The following is a 16,474-nucleotide window of genomic DNA, read 5'->3' on the forward strand; positions in this document are numbered from 1 at the left end:
AAATTATAATGAAACAGTTCTGTGGAGATGAATTGTAAAATTTTAGATTTGTACAAAATTTTATAAATGCTTGCTGATTTCCAAAAGATGCAAACATGAGTTTCACTTCTAAATCATGATTTTTGAAAAGCCTTGAAAAAACATCTTTACGCTACAATAAAATGGGGCATACTGAATCTCACAATAAGAGAAAGGAAAGCAAACATTTTTTCAAGAAACTGTAAACTTAAACATCAAAATATAAGTTATCCTCAATTAAAAAAATTTTTTTTCTGTTATTCCAAAGTCCAGCACAAGAGACAGGGCAAGAACTATGTCTACCAATCTCAATTCAAAGTCTCTTAATTAGAATTGAATTGAGTCTCCTGTTTTATTAAAATCGCTTAATTTGTACTACTAGATAATTCATTTTATTTTTTAGCAAAAAATCAACTTTGAATTAACAGGAATAAGTTGTGCTCCCTCCCTTCCATGTGAGTTACTCTCAGCCTATGCCTTTCAAAGAGCTATTTAGTATGTTAACAATAATCAGCAGTTGGTGACTTTTATGTATTCAACACACAAAATTTGAGTTGGAAAAGTAAGAAGCTAGCCAAGGAATGCCAATGCTTACACCATATCTAAGCAATCAGATTGGCCAACACTAAAGTCTGTGCCATACTTTATATGTGTTAATAATCTATGTGACAGTTACACAGTAATGGGTTTTCAGACAAAAGTGGTTCGACTGGGTTGTAAATATAAATGTATTCTTTTTTCTACACAATAAAATGTTCCTATTTCTCGTCTTTCTTCAATATCAATGAAATGTCATTGTCAATTTCTTTTCAGTGTTGTATGCTGGTCACATGTCATGCAACAAATCAATCAATTAATTCACCTTTCTTGACGTGGAATGAACAAGAATTTTTTATTTTAGGGTATGGCTACCTAGCTACAATTTTATTAAAATTGAATATTCCTATATTATGACTACTGATTTACTGTGATTTCTGTATTTGTATATTGCCTTTAATTCTTTCTAGTTCACTTATTAACAGTTACATAAGAGACTAAAAAGTGAAGTGTTTTAAGTTTAACTGAACAGATTAATGGATGGCAATAGTTGCTTATAAAAATAGTGTAAGAGATACACCTACATTGCCATAGTGAATGGATAGAAGAAGTACAATAAATCACACAATTGCTTTGTCTATTGCACTTCTGCTGGCACATGAAAAGCTTGGCATGGAACATACTTGGCTGGGAAGCACAAAAGCCAGGAGTTCTTCAAGAAGGAGCTCCAACTCGTCCTTTAAAGGGGAAGTTATGGTAGAGGCAGGAAAATGAACGAATTGTTCACAATGGCACAGTGGAGATATGTGGGTAACTCTGTTGCAGAAGGTGCACCAAAGGAGGGTGACCATTTCTGGGTGTGAAGGCCTCCCTCCAGTAAATGCACAGATGACAGCTGCATAAAAGGGAGGTTGCCAACCATAGCAATGAAGTTGCCCAAGTAGCTTCATCATGGCTGCAGGTCGTTGCTCTGCTTGTCCTCACAGTAAGTTATTTACCCTGCATTTGGAAGAACTATAGTTACTCAGCATTTGGTTAAAATGGGGGATTGTTTTTCTTTGCAGAGGAAGCTGTGCAGAAGCGGTGCTCAACGATTCCTTGGAGACTAAAACATAAAAATGAATCGGGTTTTTCGGCCTTTGGATGTGAAAAAAAAGAATTTGAGGGTTCAAAGGTATCAGCAGTGCAAGAAAAGTGAGCGTGCTTCTCACTTTTGCACATGGTTCTTGTGTAGCCCATCAAGCGTAGCATAAACCTAAATTGGAAATTCCCGCACCCATGGGAAACCCCTGCACTCTGAGAGGTAGCTCAGGTTTCCAGCTCAAGGCTCTCCTCCACTGTCAAGGGGTTTTCTTAGTAGGGTCACTAGCCAGTCTTCTGACATCCATCCTCTTGGCACTTCTTCCGAAAATGTGGGTACCATGGACGACAGCACAATGAAAGTGCCCTGTATATTGACATGCATAATAATACTTTTGTGGTCAGATACTACATGAACATTTATTGAGTATAAACCCTTGTTGTTTACATAGGCTATGGAGTTGAAATGATACACACGACTTCTATCTGCGACACATTGCCACTGATGAATGCACCCTGTGCATTCAATGTCTCCTTTTCACAGCACAATGATGAAGGGGTTGTCCCATGAAAACAGTATCTGTTGCTTGCTTGCTACATGTGCGCACTACAGACTGCCTGAGATGACGGGTGTCTCCTGGGTGTGGAAAGATCCAATAATATGACAGCTTTATGTGGTAACCTTAACTAGCATAGAGTTGTTTACAGGTCATCCTGCAGCAGATGGGATAAATATGTGACTGCTCTGAGAGCCTGAATTGTGAAGCGTAGGTGGCTAATACAAGTCTCTAACATATCCAGGTACATGTGGAGGGGTCTATAAATGCAGGGCCAAGGGTAGTGATCTGTGCAAACACCTTTGTCTCAGGAAATGTTGCCAACTGGTGATAATTCTGCACCCTATCCAGCTGATGTCTCCTTTTCACAGGGAAAGTGCTGAATATGCTGTCCCTTGTAAACAGAACATATGCCATTTTGATACATGTATCGACTGCAGACTGTTTGGTTGCCAATAATTGATAATATTGTTAGGTAATAATATCCAGGGATATAGAGACAGAGAGAGGTCCTGTGGAAGGAGGAAGGAAGGAGAGTCGGAGTATGTTTGAGTTTGTGTGTATGTACTGGCACATGTGGAGGAGCCTGGTCTCTAATCATCTTGGATCCTCTTGCCACTGGACCAAGACCTTGCTGTGCCGTGTGGTGGCTGGTGTGCAACGGCCACCCCACTTAAAATAATTCAGGCGCAGGCATTTTCCACCGTTTAAAATGAGTTAATCGGTCATCTGGGTCCACGACTCGGAGGGACTGCCTATGATGATGATGTTTGATTGCCCTTGCATTTGTTGGTACCCCACATTTATATCTACTTCCACATTTAAATCATACCATACATTCAGAACGTGCCGCCGCCTCCCAAAGAGAATGTCCACCTTCATTACTTTTTAATGCTGGGACTCAAATGGTTGAAGCAACCAAAACAAATTCACTAAATATATTCAAAAAGGAGTTGGATGTAGTCCTTACTACTAGGGGGATCAAGGGGTATGGCGAGAAAGCAGGAATGGGGTACTGAAGTTGCATGTTCAGCCATGAACTCATTGAATGGCGGTGCAGGCTCGAAGGGCCGAATGGCCTACTCCTGCACCTATTTTCTATGTTTCTAAATCATCATCATCATAGGCAGTCCCTCGAAATCGAGGAGGACTTGCTTCCACTCCCAAAGTGAGCTCTTTGATGGCTGAACAATCCGATACGAGAGCCCTGCTACAGGTGGGACAGACATTCGTCGAGGGAAGGGGTTGGTGGGGCTGGTTTGCTGCCCGTTCCTTCCGCTACCTGCGCTTGGCCTCCATGCTCTTTGCATTGAGACTCGAAGAGCTCAATGCCCTCCCGGATGGACTTTCTCCACCTGGGCGGTCTGCGGCCAAGAACCCGCAGGTGTCAGTGGTGATGTCTCACTTTACCAGAACAAATGAAGGAAAAGTGTTGAGAGGAAACCAAAAGACACAGAGAAGATGCAGCACGCGGCAGCAAGGGGGCGCCAGTCTCGCGCGGGAGCCGGGGAAGGTTCCAGAAGGTGGCGCGGGAGCCGGGGAAGGTTCCAGAGGGTGGCGCCGGAGCCGGGGAAGGTTCCAGAAGGTGGCGCCGGATCCGGGGGCTAACGGCGGCAGTGGGAAGTGTTGGCGTGACCCGGCTGTGTTTGTTGGAGTGTGTGACATGTTTCTCGTAGAACAGAGGAGCTGAGTGCAGGTCGTTGCTCTACTCGTTGTCAAAGTAAGTCGTTTACCCTGCATTTGGAAGCACCATAGTTACTCCGCGTTTGGTTTAAATGGGGGATTGTCCTTTTTTTGCGGAGGGAGCTGTACAGAAGCGCTGCTCAGTGATTCCTTGCGGACTAAGACATCAAAATAAACCGCTCGTGAGTGAAAAATTATTTGGGTTTCTCGGCCTTCGGATGTGAAAAAAAATAATTTGAGGGCTGAAAACCCGGTCATTCGTTTTACTGCATCTTTCGCGGGCAATGGGAAGAAGTATGTTTGAATTTTAAAGCAAAGATTTGATGGAGAATGATTGTGTGCGAATAGCAGCCTTGTCAGTGAGCTATCAGAAGATTCTCGATAATTCAAAGCTTCAAGGTAAATGTGTTGGGTTTCAAAACAAGACGACAAAATGATAACATTATTAAGAGGGTAGAATTGTGGGTCCGGGTCAGAGGCATGTGTCAGCTATGTTGGGGGTTATAAATAGTTGGTCTGTGTTGTTAAGTGGCTTTTGTTTCCTACTATGAACAGGCCGAGGCTTGCCTTTTTTTAAGAAAACCAAATAAACTAACTGTTTTGACTTCTACAACACATTCTAGAGCAGGTTGTCAAACTTAATTTGTATGGGTCTAATCTGATATTGGATGATGAGATAAGTGCATTTAAAATAAAGAGGGGATATATTAAATAAACTAGTCAAACTCAAAGAGGATAAAACCCCTGGTCTGGATGGATTGTCTTCACGCATTTTAAAAGAATCTATGGAAGAGCTAACAGAGGCATGACTACACATATTTTAATAATTCATTAGAAAAAGGTGAGTGCCAGAAGACTGGCGGATAGCTAACATAATACCGGTATGTATGGTGGTGATCGGAACACCTCCAGCGACGGCAGATGGGCCTCTCCTCCACGATGGAGTCTGGGCCTCCTCGACGAGAGCTGGACCTCCCGTGGCAACACACAACCTTCTCCTCAATGACAACCGGGTCCCCCCCTCCTACGTCGGCAACAGGCCTCCCCTCCTCCTCTAGCGACAACTGGAGCTCTCCTTCCCCACTGGCGACCTGGCCTCTTCTCCAACATGTGGTGAGTACCATGGCTGTGACCGCCCCCCTGCCCTCCCACCCTGAACCCTGGTGGGCCACTGACCCTCCCAATGCCTGCCACCAACCACCAAGGACGCTACCTAGTGCCGAGCCTGCAGCCAACATCTCGCCATAGGCAACTAGGCCCATACAGCCTGGTCTCCAGTCGTCTGGGACCCCCTTGCCACTGGATCAAGACCTTGCTCAGCTAAGCCTGTGTGGTAGCCGGTGTGCAATGACCACCCCATGTTAAAAGAACTCACGCAAAGGCATCTTCCACTCTGTTAACATGAAATTCGGGACCTGGAACATCAGGACCCTCGTGGACAACCTCAACAGCGACAGGCCAGAACGCCGCACCGCCATAGTTGCCCGGGAACTTAGACGCTTTGATATTGATATCGCTGTCCTAAGCGAGACCCGGCGGGCAGGGGAAGACCAGCTCAAGGAACAAGGTGGAATGTTGCCCCTTTCTGGAAAAGGAAACTAGAGGAAGAACGCCGCCTCCACGGAGTAGGTTTCGCCATTAAAAACGAGCTGGTTGACCGCCTCAAAAACTCCCCCGCGGGGCTAACGAACGCCTCATGACTCTTCGACTCACCCTATCCCGCAACCAGTGCGCCACATTCATCAGTGCATACGCGCCAACACTGGATGCAACTGATGAGGCCAAAGAGGGTTTTTACTCCAACCTCAAAATCCCTGTCTTGCGCCCCTGCGGGCGACAAACTGATCCTCCTCAGTGACTTCAACGCCAGGGTTAGCAAGGACACAGACCTCTAGGGTGGCGTGATTGGCAGAGAGGGTGTGGGGAAAGCCAACTCCAGCAGTACCCTACTCCTGACAAAATGTCTCGAGCACGAACTTGTCATTGCCAACACCTTGTTCCGCCAGAGGGACAAATACAAGGCATCGTGGTAACACCCTCGCTCCAAGCCAGGGATCGCAAGGATGTGCGCATCACCCTCGCTATGACAGGAGCCGATGACTGCTGGACAGACCACCGCCAAATCCGATCCATCATCGACATCAACATGGCCCCAAAGCGGAGGGAGCAGCAGAAGCAGTGCCGCAAAAAAGTCAATGCCGGAGCACTTAAGGATCCAGCTAAAGAGAGCTCTATACAGCCAGCGCCTCACAGCTAACTTAGCGTGCCTTGATGACCCCGAGACACAGAATGCCCACAGCGCTTGGTCTGTCCTCCAGGCCTCCATAACCACTGCCTGCAAAGAGACGCTCGGTTACTCAACCAGGAACCACCAGGACTGGTTTGATGAGAATGATCAGAAGATCCAAGAGCTAATAGATCGCAAGCGCAGGGCATTTCTGAGCCTTAAACAATAACCCAACGCGGGAGCGGCAAAGCACCATTACAGACGGCTCAAGGCTGAGGTTCATCAAAAAACCCAGGACCTAAAGAACAGGTGGTGGACGGAGAAAGCACAGGAGTTACAGTAGCTGGCCGACAGCCATGATATGCGCAGTCAAGGCCACCTACGGGACAAACACCCAAGGCCCCACCCCACTGCTGGCCAAGAACGGGAAAACACTCATCAAGGACACCGAGGCAGTCAGGGCCCGCTGGAAGGAGCACTTCGAAGATCTCCCTCTGCCTTTGACTCGAGTGTTCTCGACTCCATCCTGCAGCATGCTACCTGCCACCACCTCAGTAAGACCCCAACACTGCACCAACAGCTTAAAAACAACAAGGCTAATGATGGTCTGCATCCCAGAGTACTTAAGGGAGTGGCCTTAGAAATAGTGGATGCATTGGTGATCATTTTCCAACAATCTATCGACTCTGGATCAGTTCCTATGGACTGGAGGGTAGCTAATGTAACTGCACTTTTTTAAAAAAGGAGGGAGAGAGAAAGCGTGTAATTATAGACCGGTAGTGGGGAAAATGTTGGAATCAATCATTAAGGATGAAATTGCAGCCCATTTGGAAAGCAGTGACAGGATCAGACCGAGTCAGCATGGGTTTATGAAAGGGAAATCATGCTTGACGAATCTTCTGAAATCTTTTGAGGATGTAACTAGTCGAGTAGACAAGGGAGAACCGGTGGATGTGGTGTATTTGGACTTTCAAAAGGCTTTTGACAAGGTCCCGCACAAGAGATTGGTGTACAAAATCAAAGCACATGGTATTGGGGGTAATGTACTGACTTGGATAGAGAACTGGTTGGCAGACAGGAAGCAGAGAGTCGGGATAAAGGGCCCTTTTCAGAATGGCAGGCAGTTAATAGGGCGCCGCAGGGCTCAGTGCTGGGACCCCAGCTCTTTACAATATACATTAACGATTTGGATGAAGGAATAGAGTGTAATATCTCCAAGTTTGCAGATGACACTAAACTGGGTGGCGGTGTGAGCTGTGAGGAGGGCGCTAAGAGGCTGCAGGGTGACTTGGACAGATTAGGTGAGTGGGCAAATACATGGCAGATGCATTATAATGTGGATAAATGTGAGGTTATCCATTTTGGGGGCAAAAACACGAAGGCAGAATATTATCTGAATGGCGGCAGACTAGAAAAAGGGGAGGTGCAACAAAACCTGGGTGTCATGGTTCATCAGTCACTGAAAGTGGGCACGCAGGTTCAGCAGGCAGTAAAGAAAGCAAATGGTATGTTGGCCTTTATAGCTAGGGGATTTGAATATAGGAGCAGGGAGGTCTTGCTGCAGTTGTACAGGGCCTTGGTGAGGCCCCACCTGGAATATCATGTTCAGTTTTGGTCTCCTAGTCTGAGGAAGGACGCTCTTGCTATTGAGTGAGTGCAGCGAAGGTTCACCAGACTGATTCCCGGGATGGCTAGGTTGTCTTATGAGGAGAGACTGGATAAACTGGGCCTTTATTCACTGGCTTTTAGAAGGATGAGAGTGGATCTCATAGAAACATATAAGATTCTGACGGGACTGGACAGGTTAGATGCGGGAAGAATGTTCTCGATGTTGGGCAAGTCCAGAACCAGGGGACATAGTCTTAGGATAAGGGGTGGGCCATTTCGGACTGAAATGAGGGGTACCTTCTTCACTCAGAGTTGTTTACCTCTGGAATTCCCTGCTGCAGAGAGTTGTTGATGCCAGTTCATTGGATATATTCAAGAGGGAGTTAGATATGGCCCTTATGGTTAAGGGGATCAAGGGGTATGGCGAGAAAGCAGGAAAGCGGTACTGAAGGAATGATCAGCCATGATCTTATTGAATGGCAGTGGAGGCTCGAATGGCCGCCTACTGCACCTATTTTCTATGTTTCTATGTTTTTTTCCTCGATTCTGAGGGACTGCCTATGATGATTTATATTTAAGAAAGGGGATAGAACATGCGCAGGCAATTCTAGACCAGTCAGCTTAACATCGGTGGTTGGAAAAATAATTGAATCCATGAATAGTCAGCATGGATTTCAAAAAGGAAAGTCTTACTTGACCGTCCTCATTGAATTTTTTGAAGAGGTAACAGAGAGAAGACAATGGGAATGCAGTAGAAGTAATTTAACTATTTTCAAAAGGCCTTCGATAAGGTACCCCATAATAGATTGATGGACAAGGACTAAGAATGTGGAGTCAGGGGACAAGGAGCAGAATGGATAGCTTGTTAGCTTCAAGACAGAAAGCATAGAATAGGCATAAAGGGTAGCTATTCACAGTGGCAGAAGGTTGGTAGTGGTTTTCCACAAGTGTCAATTCTGGGACCACTGTTTACAATTCATATTAACGATTTAGACTTTGGAATCAAAAACACAATTTCTAAATTTGCAGATTAGGAGGACTGAAACAATTACAAATTAATAAACTTGCAGAATGGGCATATAATTGGCAAATTAAGTTCAACACAGAAATGTGAGTTATTACATTTTGGTATGAAGAATAGGGAGGTTGTGAGTCTAGGTGGGGTAGAGGAACAAAAGGATCTTGGAGTACAAATACACAAATCATTAAAAGTTGTGACACAGGTTAGCAAGGCTATTTATTAAAAAAAAAGCAAACCAAGCACTAGGATTTATTTCTAGAGGTATAGAATTGAAAAGTAGGGAAGTTATGCTAAACCCGTATTGAACTTTGGTTAGACCACTCTTATACTGCGTACAATTCTGTCACCATGTTGTAAAAAGGATAGAGAGACACTGGAGAAGGTGCAGAGAAAATTTACAAGAATGATACCAGAAATGCACAGGTATACATCAGGAAAGGATGAACAGGCTGGGTCTCTTGAAAAAAGAAGGCTGAGGGGTGACCTAATAGAGGTCTTCAAAATTATGAAAGGTTTTGATAGTGAATTTAGAGAGAATGTTTCCATTTGTGGGGAAGAGCATAACTAGGGACCATCAATATAAGATGGTCACCAAGAAATCCAATAGAGAATTCAGAAGAAACTTCTTTACCCAAAGAGTGGTGAGAATGTGAAACTTGCTACCACTGGGAGTGGTTGAAGCGAACAGTATAGATGCATTTAAGGGGAGGCTAGACAAGCGTATGAGGGAGACAGGAATGGAGGGCCATGCTGATAGAATTAGATGAGGAAAGACAGGAAGACGGTATGGACTAGTTGGGCCAAATGGCCTGTTTCTGTGCTGCATATCCTATGTAATCTTATGTATGTAATCCTGGTACTTGGCACGGGTCACATTCAGCAAAAATTATTTGGACACTTGGTAGAAATTTGCCTGTTAGTTGGGCGCAATGTGGGTCCTGCACGTAATCACTGCTGTCGTATTGGTCCACATTTTTTAGTCGTACCTTACGGGTGCCTGAAATCAGCATTGGATCAATTTAAGTATGTAAAGAAGGGTTCTGCCCCTGTTTCAGGACCCTTCTGCAAAATGTGTGAAAAACTAAGTGGAGCATATGCCGTGCAAGCTCTGATTTGTTTTGCCAGCACTACAGCAGCCTAAAAGGATTGCGAAAGGCTGCTGAAGAACTGGTACGAAAAGTTTGTTTTTGCAGACCCTTCTGTGGAGCATGGAGGATCAGGATTGCTCCTCCCAGTTCCACAGCACTACCGTGGTCCACTGCCGGCCTGTACTCATCTATCCTACTACATCTCCATGTATTGCAACATCCCTACCGACACCTGGGAGTCCCTGGCCAAAGACTGCCCTAAGTGGAGAAAGAGCATCCGGGAGGGCGCTGAGCACCTCGAGTCTTGTCGCCGAGAGCATGCAGAAAGCAAGTGCAGGCAGCGGAAGGAGCGTGTGGCAAACCAGACTCCCAACCCATCCTTTCCTTCAATGATTCTGTCCCACCTGTGACAGAGACTGTAATTCCCGTATTGGACTGTTCAGTCACCTAAGAACTCACTTTTAGGGCCCAAGTTGCCACATGATTCGCGCCTGATTTTTAGGAGCAACTGGTGGAGAACGGATTATCTTAGAAATCGCAATTCTCCACATTTTTTTTTCTGCAGTTCTAGTCAGGTAGAACAGTTCTAGTTTAGAACAGAATTTTTTCTTCAAAAGGGGGCGTGTCCGGCCACTGACGCCTGATTTGAAAGTTTCCACAGTGAAAATATACTCCAAACTAAAGTAGAATGGAACCAGTGAAGATTTTTGTAGAACTGAAAAAACCTGTTCTACACATTAAAAAATCAGGCGCCGGTTACAAATTAGGCGTCCAGAACGAGGTGGGGGGGGAAGGGAAATCATTAAATTCAACAATAAATTCTTATTTATACTTCTACAAATATTATTCAAATAAATCCAACCTGAATAAACATTTATAAGCAAAGAAAAGATTAAATAAACCATCTTCCTACCTGTGTGAAAGTGCTTCAGTCAGGGAGAATTCTGCAGCCGTTCGTGCCGCTGAGTGGGGGGGAGAAAGCCGTTCGGGTCGCGGGGGGGGGGGGGGGGGAGGGAATGGGGAGGGAGGGAGGGAGAGATAGGGGAGGGAGGGAGGGAGAGAGAGAGAGAGCGGGCGGAGGGAGGGAGAGGGAGGGAGAGAGAGCGGGAGAGAGAGAGAGCGGGGGGAGGGGAGGGAGAGAGAGAGCGGGGGGAGGGGAGGGAGAGAGAGAGCGGGGGGAGGGGAGGGAGAGAGAGAGCGGGGGGAGGGGAGGGAAGGGAGAGAGAGAGCGAGGGGAGAGAGAGAGAGAGCGGAGGGAGGGAGAGAGAGAGAGCGGGGGGAGGGAGGGAGAGAGAGAGAGCGGGGGGAGGGAGGGAGAGAGAGAGAGCGGAGGGAGGGAGAGAGAGAGAGCGGGGGGAGGGAGGGAGAGAGAGAGAGCGGGGGGAGGGAGGGAGAGAGAGAGAGCGGGGGGAGGGAGGGAGAGAGAGAGAGCGGGGGGAGGGAGGGAGAGAGAGAGAGCGGGGGGAGGGGAGGGAGAGAGAGAGAGCGGGGGGAGGGGAGGGAGAGAGAGAGAGCGGGGGGAGGGGAGGGAGAGAGAGAGAGAGAGCGGGGGGAGGGGAGGGAGAGAGAGAGAGAGAGAGCGGGGGAGGGGAGGGAGAGAGAGAGAGAGAGAGCGGGGGGAGGGGAGGGAGAGAGAGAGAGAGAGCGGGGGGAGGGGAGGGAGAGAGAGAGAGAGAGAGCGGGGGGAGGGGAGGGGAGGGAGAGAGAGAGAGCGAGGGGAGGGAGAGAGAGAGAGCGGGGGGAGGGGAGGGAGAGAGAGAGCGGGGGGAGGGGAGGGAGAGAGAGAGAGCGGGGGGAGGGGAGGGAGAGAGAGAGAGCGGGGGGAGGGGAGGGAGAGAGAGAGAGCGGGGGGAGGGGAGGGAGAGAGAGAGAGCGGGGGGAGGGGAGGGAGAGAGAGAGAGCGGGGGGAGGGGAGGGAGAGAGAGAGAGCGGGGGGAGGGGAGGGAGAGAGAGAGAGAGAGCGGGGGGAGGGGAGAGAGAGAGAGAGAGCGGGGGGAGGGAGAGAGAGAGAGCGGGGGGAGGGGAGGGAGAGAGAGAGAGAGTGGGGGGAGGGGAGGGAGAGAGAGAGAGTGGGGGGAGGGGAGGGAGAGAGAGAGAGTGGGGGGAGGGGAGGGAGAGAGAGAGCGGGGGGAGGGAGGCAGAGAGAGAGCGGGGGGAGGGAAAGAGAGAGAGAGCGGGGGGGAGGGAGGGAGAGAGAGAGCGGGGGGGAGGGAGGGAGAGAGAGAGCGGGAGGGAGGGAGAGAGAGAGCGGAGGGAGGGAGAGAGCGGAGGGAGGGAGAGAGAGAGAGAGCGGAGGGAGGGAGAGAGAGAGAGAGAGAGAGGGGGAGGGAGAGCGGGGGGAGGGGGAGCGGGGGGAGGGGGAGGGTGAGCGGGGGGAGGGGAGGGTGAGCGGGGGGAGGGGAGGGAGAGAGGGGGGAGGGGAGGGAGAGCGGGGGGAGGGGAGGGAGAGAGAGAGCGGGGGGAGGGAGGGAGAGAGAGAGCGGGGGGAGGGAGAGAGAGAGAGAGCGGGGGGAGGGAGGGAGAGAGAGAGAGAGAGAGCGGGGGGAGGGAGGGAGAGCGGGGGGAGGGAGAGAGAGAGAGAGCGGAGGGAGGGAGGGAGAGAGAGAGAGAGCGGAGGGAGGGAGAGAGAGAGAGAGCGGGGGGAGGGAGGGAGAGAGAGAGAGAGCGGGGGGAGGGAGAGAGAGAGAGAGAGAGCGGGGGGAGGGAGAGAGAGAGAGAGAGAGCGCTGGGAGGGAGGGAGAGAGAGAGAGAGAGAGAGCGGGGGGGGGGAGGGAGAGAGAGAGAGAGAGAGAGAGAGCGGGGGGAGGGAGGGAGGGAGAGAGAGAGCGCGGGGGAGGGAGAGAGAGAGAGAGAGAGAGCGAGCGGGGGGAGGGAGAGAGAGAGAGAGAGCGGGGGGAGGGAGGGAGAGAGAGAGCGGGGGGAGGGAGGGAGAGAGAGAGCGCGGGGGAGGGAGGGAGAGAGAGAGAGAGAGAGCGAGCGGGGGGAGGGAGGGAGGGAGAGAGAGAGAGAGAGCGGAGGGAGGGAGGGAGGGAGAGAGAGAGAGAGCGGGGGTGGAGAAGGAAGGGAGAGGTCGGATCGGATCCAGTCCAGGAGTCGGGTCCAGTGGGGGGGGGAAGGGGAGAGGGGGGGTCGGGTCGGGGAACAGGAGCGCGGGTCGGGTCGGGAGTGGGGTGGGGGGGGGGTAGGAGCGGGTGTCTGGTCGGGTCTGGTCGGCGGGGGGGAAAGGGAGGGGGAGCGGGGTTCGGGTCTGGTCGGGGGGGGCGGTGGAGAGCGGGTGTCGGGGGGGGCGGAGGAGCAGGGGTCGGGTCTGGTCGGCGGGGGGGAGCTGGTGTCGGGTCTGGTCGGGGTGGTAGGGGAGGGGAACGGGTGTCTGGGCGGCGGGGCGGGGGGGAGCGGGTGTCGGGTCTGGTTGGGGGGGAGCAGGAGCTGGCCGTGGGAGGAGCCTTATCCACGCAGCCCCAGTGAGGCCATTCGGCCAGGGCTAGGGGCTGCGTGCTTCGGGCCCCTCCCACACAGTTCGGCGCCTGGAGCTACTGCACTTGCGTGCTGACTGTAGCGCGCATGTGCAGAGGTCCCGGCACTGTTTTCAGTGCCGGGACCTGGCTCCGCCCCCCCCCCCCCACAGCTCGTGCTGGCTGCACCGAGGGCCAGAGGACCTGTAAGTAGGTGGAGAATACCGAGGATTTTTTTAGGCAGGAAAAACGGGCGCCCAGCTCGGAGGGGCGTCCGTTTTTTTTCTTGTGGAAACTCGGGCCCTAAAAGTGGAAGCAAGTCTTCCTCGATTTCGAGGGATTGCCTATGATGATGATGATGATGATGATGTACTGGAGATTGCAATGTAAAATGAGAATATGCAGCACCCCATTCATCCACCAGTAGAACCAATCCTTAACTATTTTCCCAAATAAGATCCCCAGATTTTATTCATCCCTTTACTGGCTGCTCCTCTCTCTGCACTGATCCCACTCACCATGTTACTGCTGCTGCTCCAGGAAATGCTGGGCCCCATGCCCGCCACACACACTTCCCTGGTCTCCCTCTCTCCCCAAGCCCTCATTTCTTGTCCTCCACTACAACTCCAACTTGCATTTATATAGCGCCTTTAACATAGTAAAACATCCCAAGCAGCATTATCAAAGAGAATTGGACACCGAGGCACAGAAGGAGATATTAGGACAGATGACCAAAAGCTTGGTCAAAGAGAGAGAGGTTTTAAAGTGCGTTTTCAAGTAGGAAAGATAACATTGTTGTACTCGCACCATGCTGCCAGCCATTTATTTCAGTAGTTCAAAGAGTGGTTTTTCTTTGTGTAGCACTGGCAGCAGTACTGGTGATAAAAGGAACTGTTCCGTTGACATGGGCTCCACTTAAACCGTGCTGGAACCAGTGTCCTGGCAAATCAAATAACTAGGGCAGTAGACAGGGCTTTAAACTAATGAAGAGGACTGGGAGGATTCAGAAATGTCAAGGCTCCAGAGCAGAACAAATTTTTGGGTAAAAATTACCAGAGTGGGTCAGGAAGGAACAGAGAGAGTAACAAGGGTAATATCAGGGAAAAATAGAAAAAAGTCAAAGCTAAAGGCACTATATCAGAATGCGCGAAGCATTCGCCACAAAACAGATGAATTAATAGCGCAGGTAGAAAATAATAGGTTTGATCTAATAATCATTACGGAGCCCTGGTTGCAAAGTGAACAAGGTTGGGAACTAAATATTCCAAGATACTTAACCTTTAGAAGAGGTAGGCAAATTGGAAAAGGAGGAGGGGTAGCCCTGATCAAGAATGGGATAAAGACAATTCGAGAGAAAGAATACTGGCTCCGAAAATCAAGTAGCAGAATTAGTTTGGATGGAGCTAAGAAGCAGCAAGGGACAGAAAACATTGATGGGAGTTGTATGCCCTCAAACAGAAGTGGTAATGTATAAATCAGGAAATTAGTGGTGCATGTAACAAGGGTAATACAGTAATCATGGGGGACTTCAATCTACATGTAGACTGGGCAAACCAAATTTGCAGTAATAATGTGGAGGACAAATTCATGGAATTTTTACATAGTTTTCTAGATCAGTATGTTGAGGAACCAACTACGGAGAGGCTATTTTAGATCTAGAATTGTGCAATGAGAAAGGATTAATTACTAACCTTGTAGTAAAGAGGAAACCTTGAAGTAAAGGGGCCCATAGGGAAGAGCGACTATAATATGATAGAATTTTATATTAAGTTTGAAAGTAATTTTAGTTAAATCAGAAACTAGGGTCTTAAATCTAAGCAAAGCAAACTATGTCGGTATGAGGGGCGAGTTGGCTAAGGTAGATTGGGAAACTACATTAAAAGGTATGATCCCTCCTGCAGCCCCTTTACATTCAGTGGCCCTTTTTGTGTTTTGCCTTGCCTTTCTCTGCCCTCCACTTTTACTCATCTCCTTTCTGTCTTTTGCTTTTGTCTCCCTCTGTCTCCCTGCATTGGTTCCCATCCCCCTGCCTTATTAGTTTAACTCCTCCCCAACAGCACGAGCAAACACTCCCCCTAGGACATTGGTTCCGGTCCTGCCTAGGTGCAGACCGTCCGGTTTGTACATGTCCCACCTCCCCCAGAACCGGTTCCAATGCTCCAGGAATTTGAATCCCTCCCTGCTGCACCACTGCTCAAGCCTGGAGGAGGAATTCATAGAATGCATACGGGATTGTTTCTTAGAACAGTATGTCACAGAGCAAGCTATCTTAGATCTGGTCCTGTGTAATGAGACAGGAATAATAAACGATCTCCTAGTAAAAGATTCTCTCGGAATGAGTGATCACAGTATGGTTGAATTTGTAATACAGATTGAGGGTGAGGAAGTAGTGTCTCAAACGAGCGTACTATGCTTAAATAAAGGGGACTACAGTGGGATGGGGGTAGAGTTGGCTAAAGTAGACTGGAAACACAGACTAAACGGTGGCACAATTGAGGAACAGTGGAGAACTTTTAAGGCACTCTTTCATAGTGCTCAACAAAAATATATTCCAGTGAAAAAGAAGGGTGGTAAGAGAAGGGATAACCAGCCGTGGATAACCAAGGAAATTAAGGAGAGTATCAAATTAAAAACCAATGCGTATAAGGTGGCCAAGGTTAGTGGGAAAATAGAAGATTGGGAAAATTTTAAACGACAGCAAAGAATGACTAAGAAAGCAATAAAGAAAGGAAAGATAGATTACGAAAGTAAACTTGCGCAAAACATAAAAACGGATAGTAAAAGCTTTTACAGATATATAAAACGGAAAAGAGTGACTAAAGTAAATGTTGGTCCCTTAGAAGGGGGATTTAATAATGGGAAATGTGGAAATGGCTGAGACCTTAAACAATTATTTTGCTTCGGTCTTCACAGTGGAAGGCACAGAAACCATGCCAGAAGTTGCTGGTCACAGGAATGTGGGCAGGGAGGACCTTGAGGCAATCACCATCACTCGGGGGGTAGTGCTGGACAGGCTAATGGGACTCAAGGGAGACAAGTCCCCTGGTCCTGATGAAATGCATCCCAGAGTATTAAAAGAGATGGCGAAAGTTATAACAGATGCATTCGTTATAATCTACCAAAATTCTCTGGACTCTGGGGAGGTACCAGCGGATTGGAAAGCAGCTAATGTAACGCCTCTGTTTTAAAAAAAAAAAGGGGGC

General features: G+C 48.7%; 1 protein-coding gene across 5 annotated transcripts in view; it reads left to right on the top strand.

The window, feature by feature from the left end:
• The first annotated feature begins 3,779 nt into the window (after positions 1-3,779).
• Positions 3,780-16,474, top strand: part of ints8 (integrator complex subunit 8) — a 166,891-nt gene continuing 154,196 nt past the window's right edge. For all 5 annotated transcript variants that reach the window (XM_070894311.1, XM_070894333.1, XM_070894326.1 and 2 more), the window contains exon 1: positions 3,780-3,912. The gene's annotated coding sequence lies outside the window, so the exon portion shown is untranslated. The remainder of the gene's footprint in view (positions 3,913-16,474) is intronic.

The sequence above is a fragment of the Pristiophorus japonicus genome, chromosome 1, assembly GCF_044704955.1.
Source record: "Pristiophorus japonicus isolate sPriJap1 chromosome 1, sPriJap1.hap1, whole genome shotgun sequence".
NCBI classification, from domain to species: Eukaryota; Metazoa; Chordata; class Chondrichthyes; family Pristiophoridae; genus Pristiophorus; species Pristiophorus japonicus.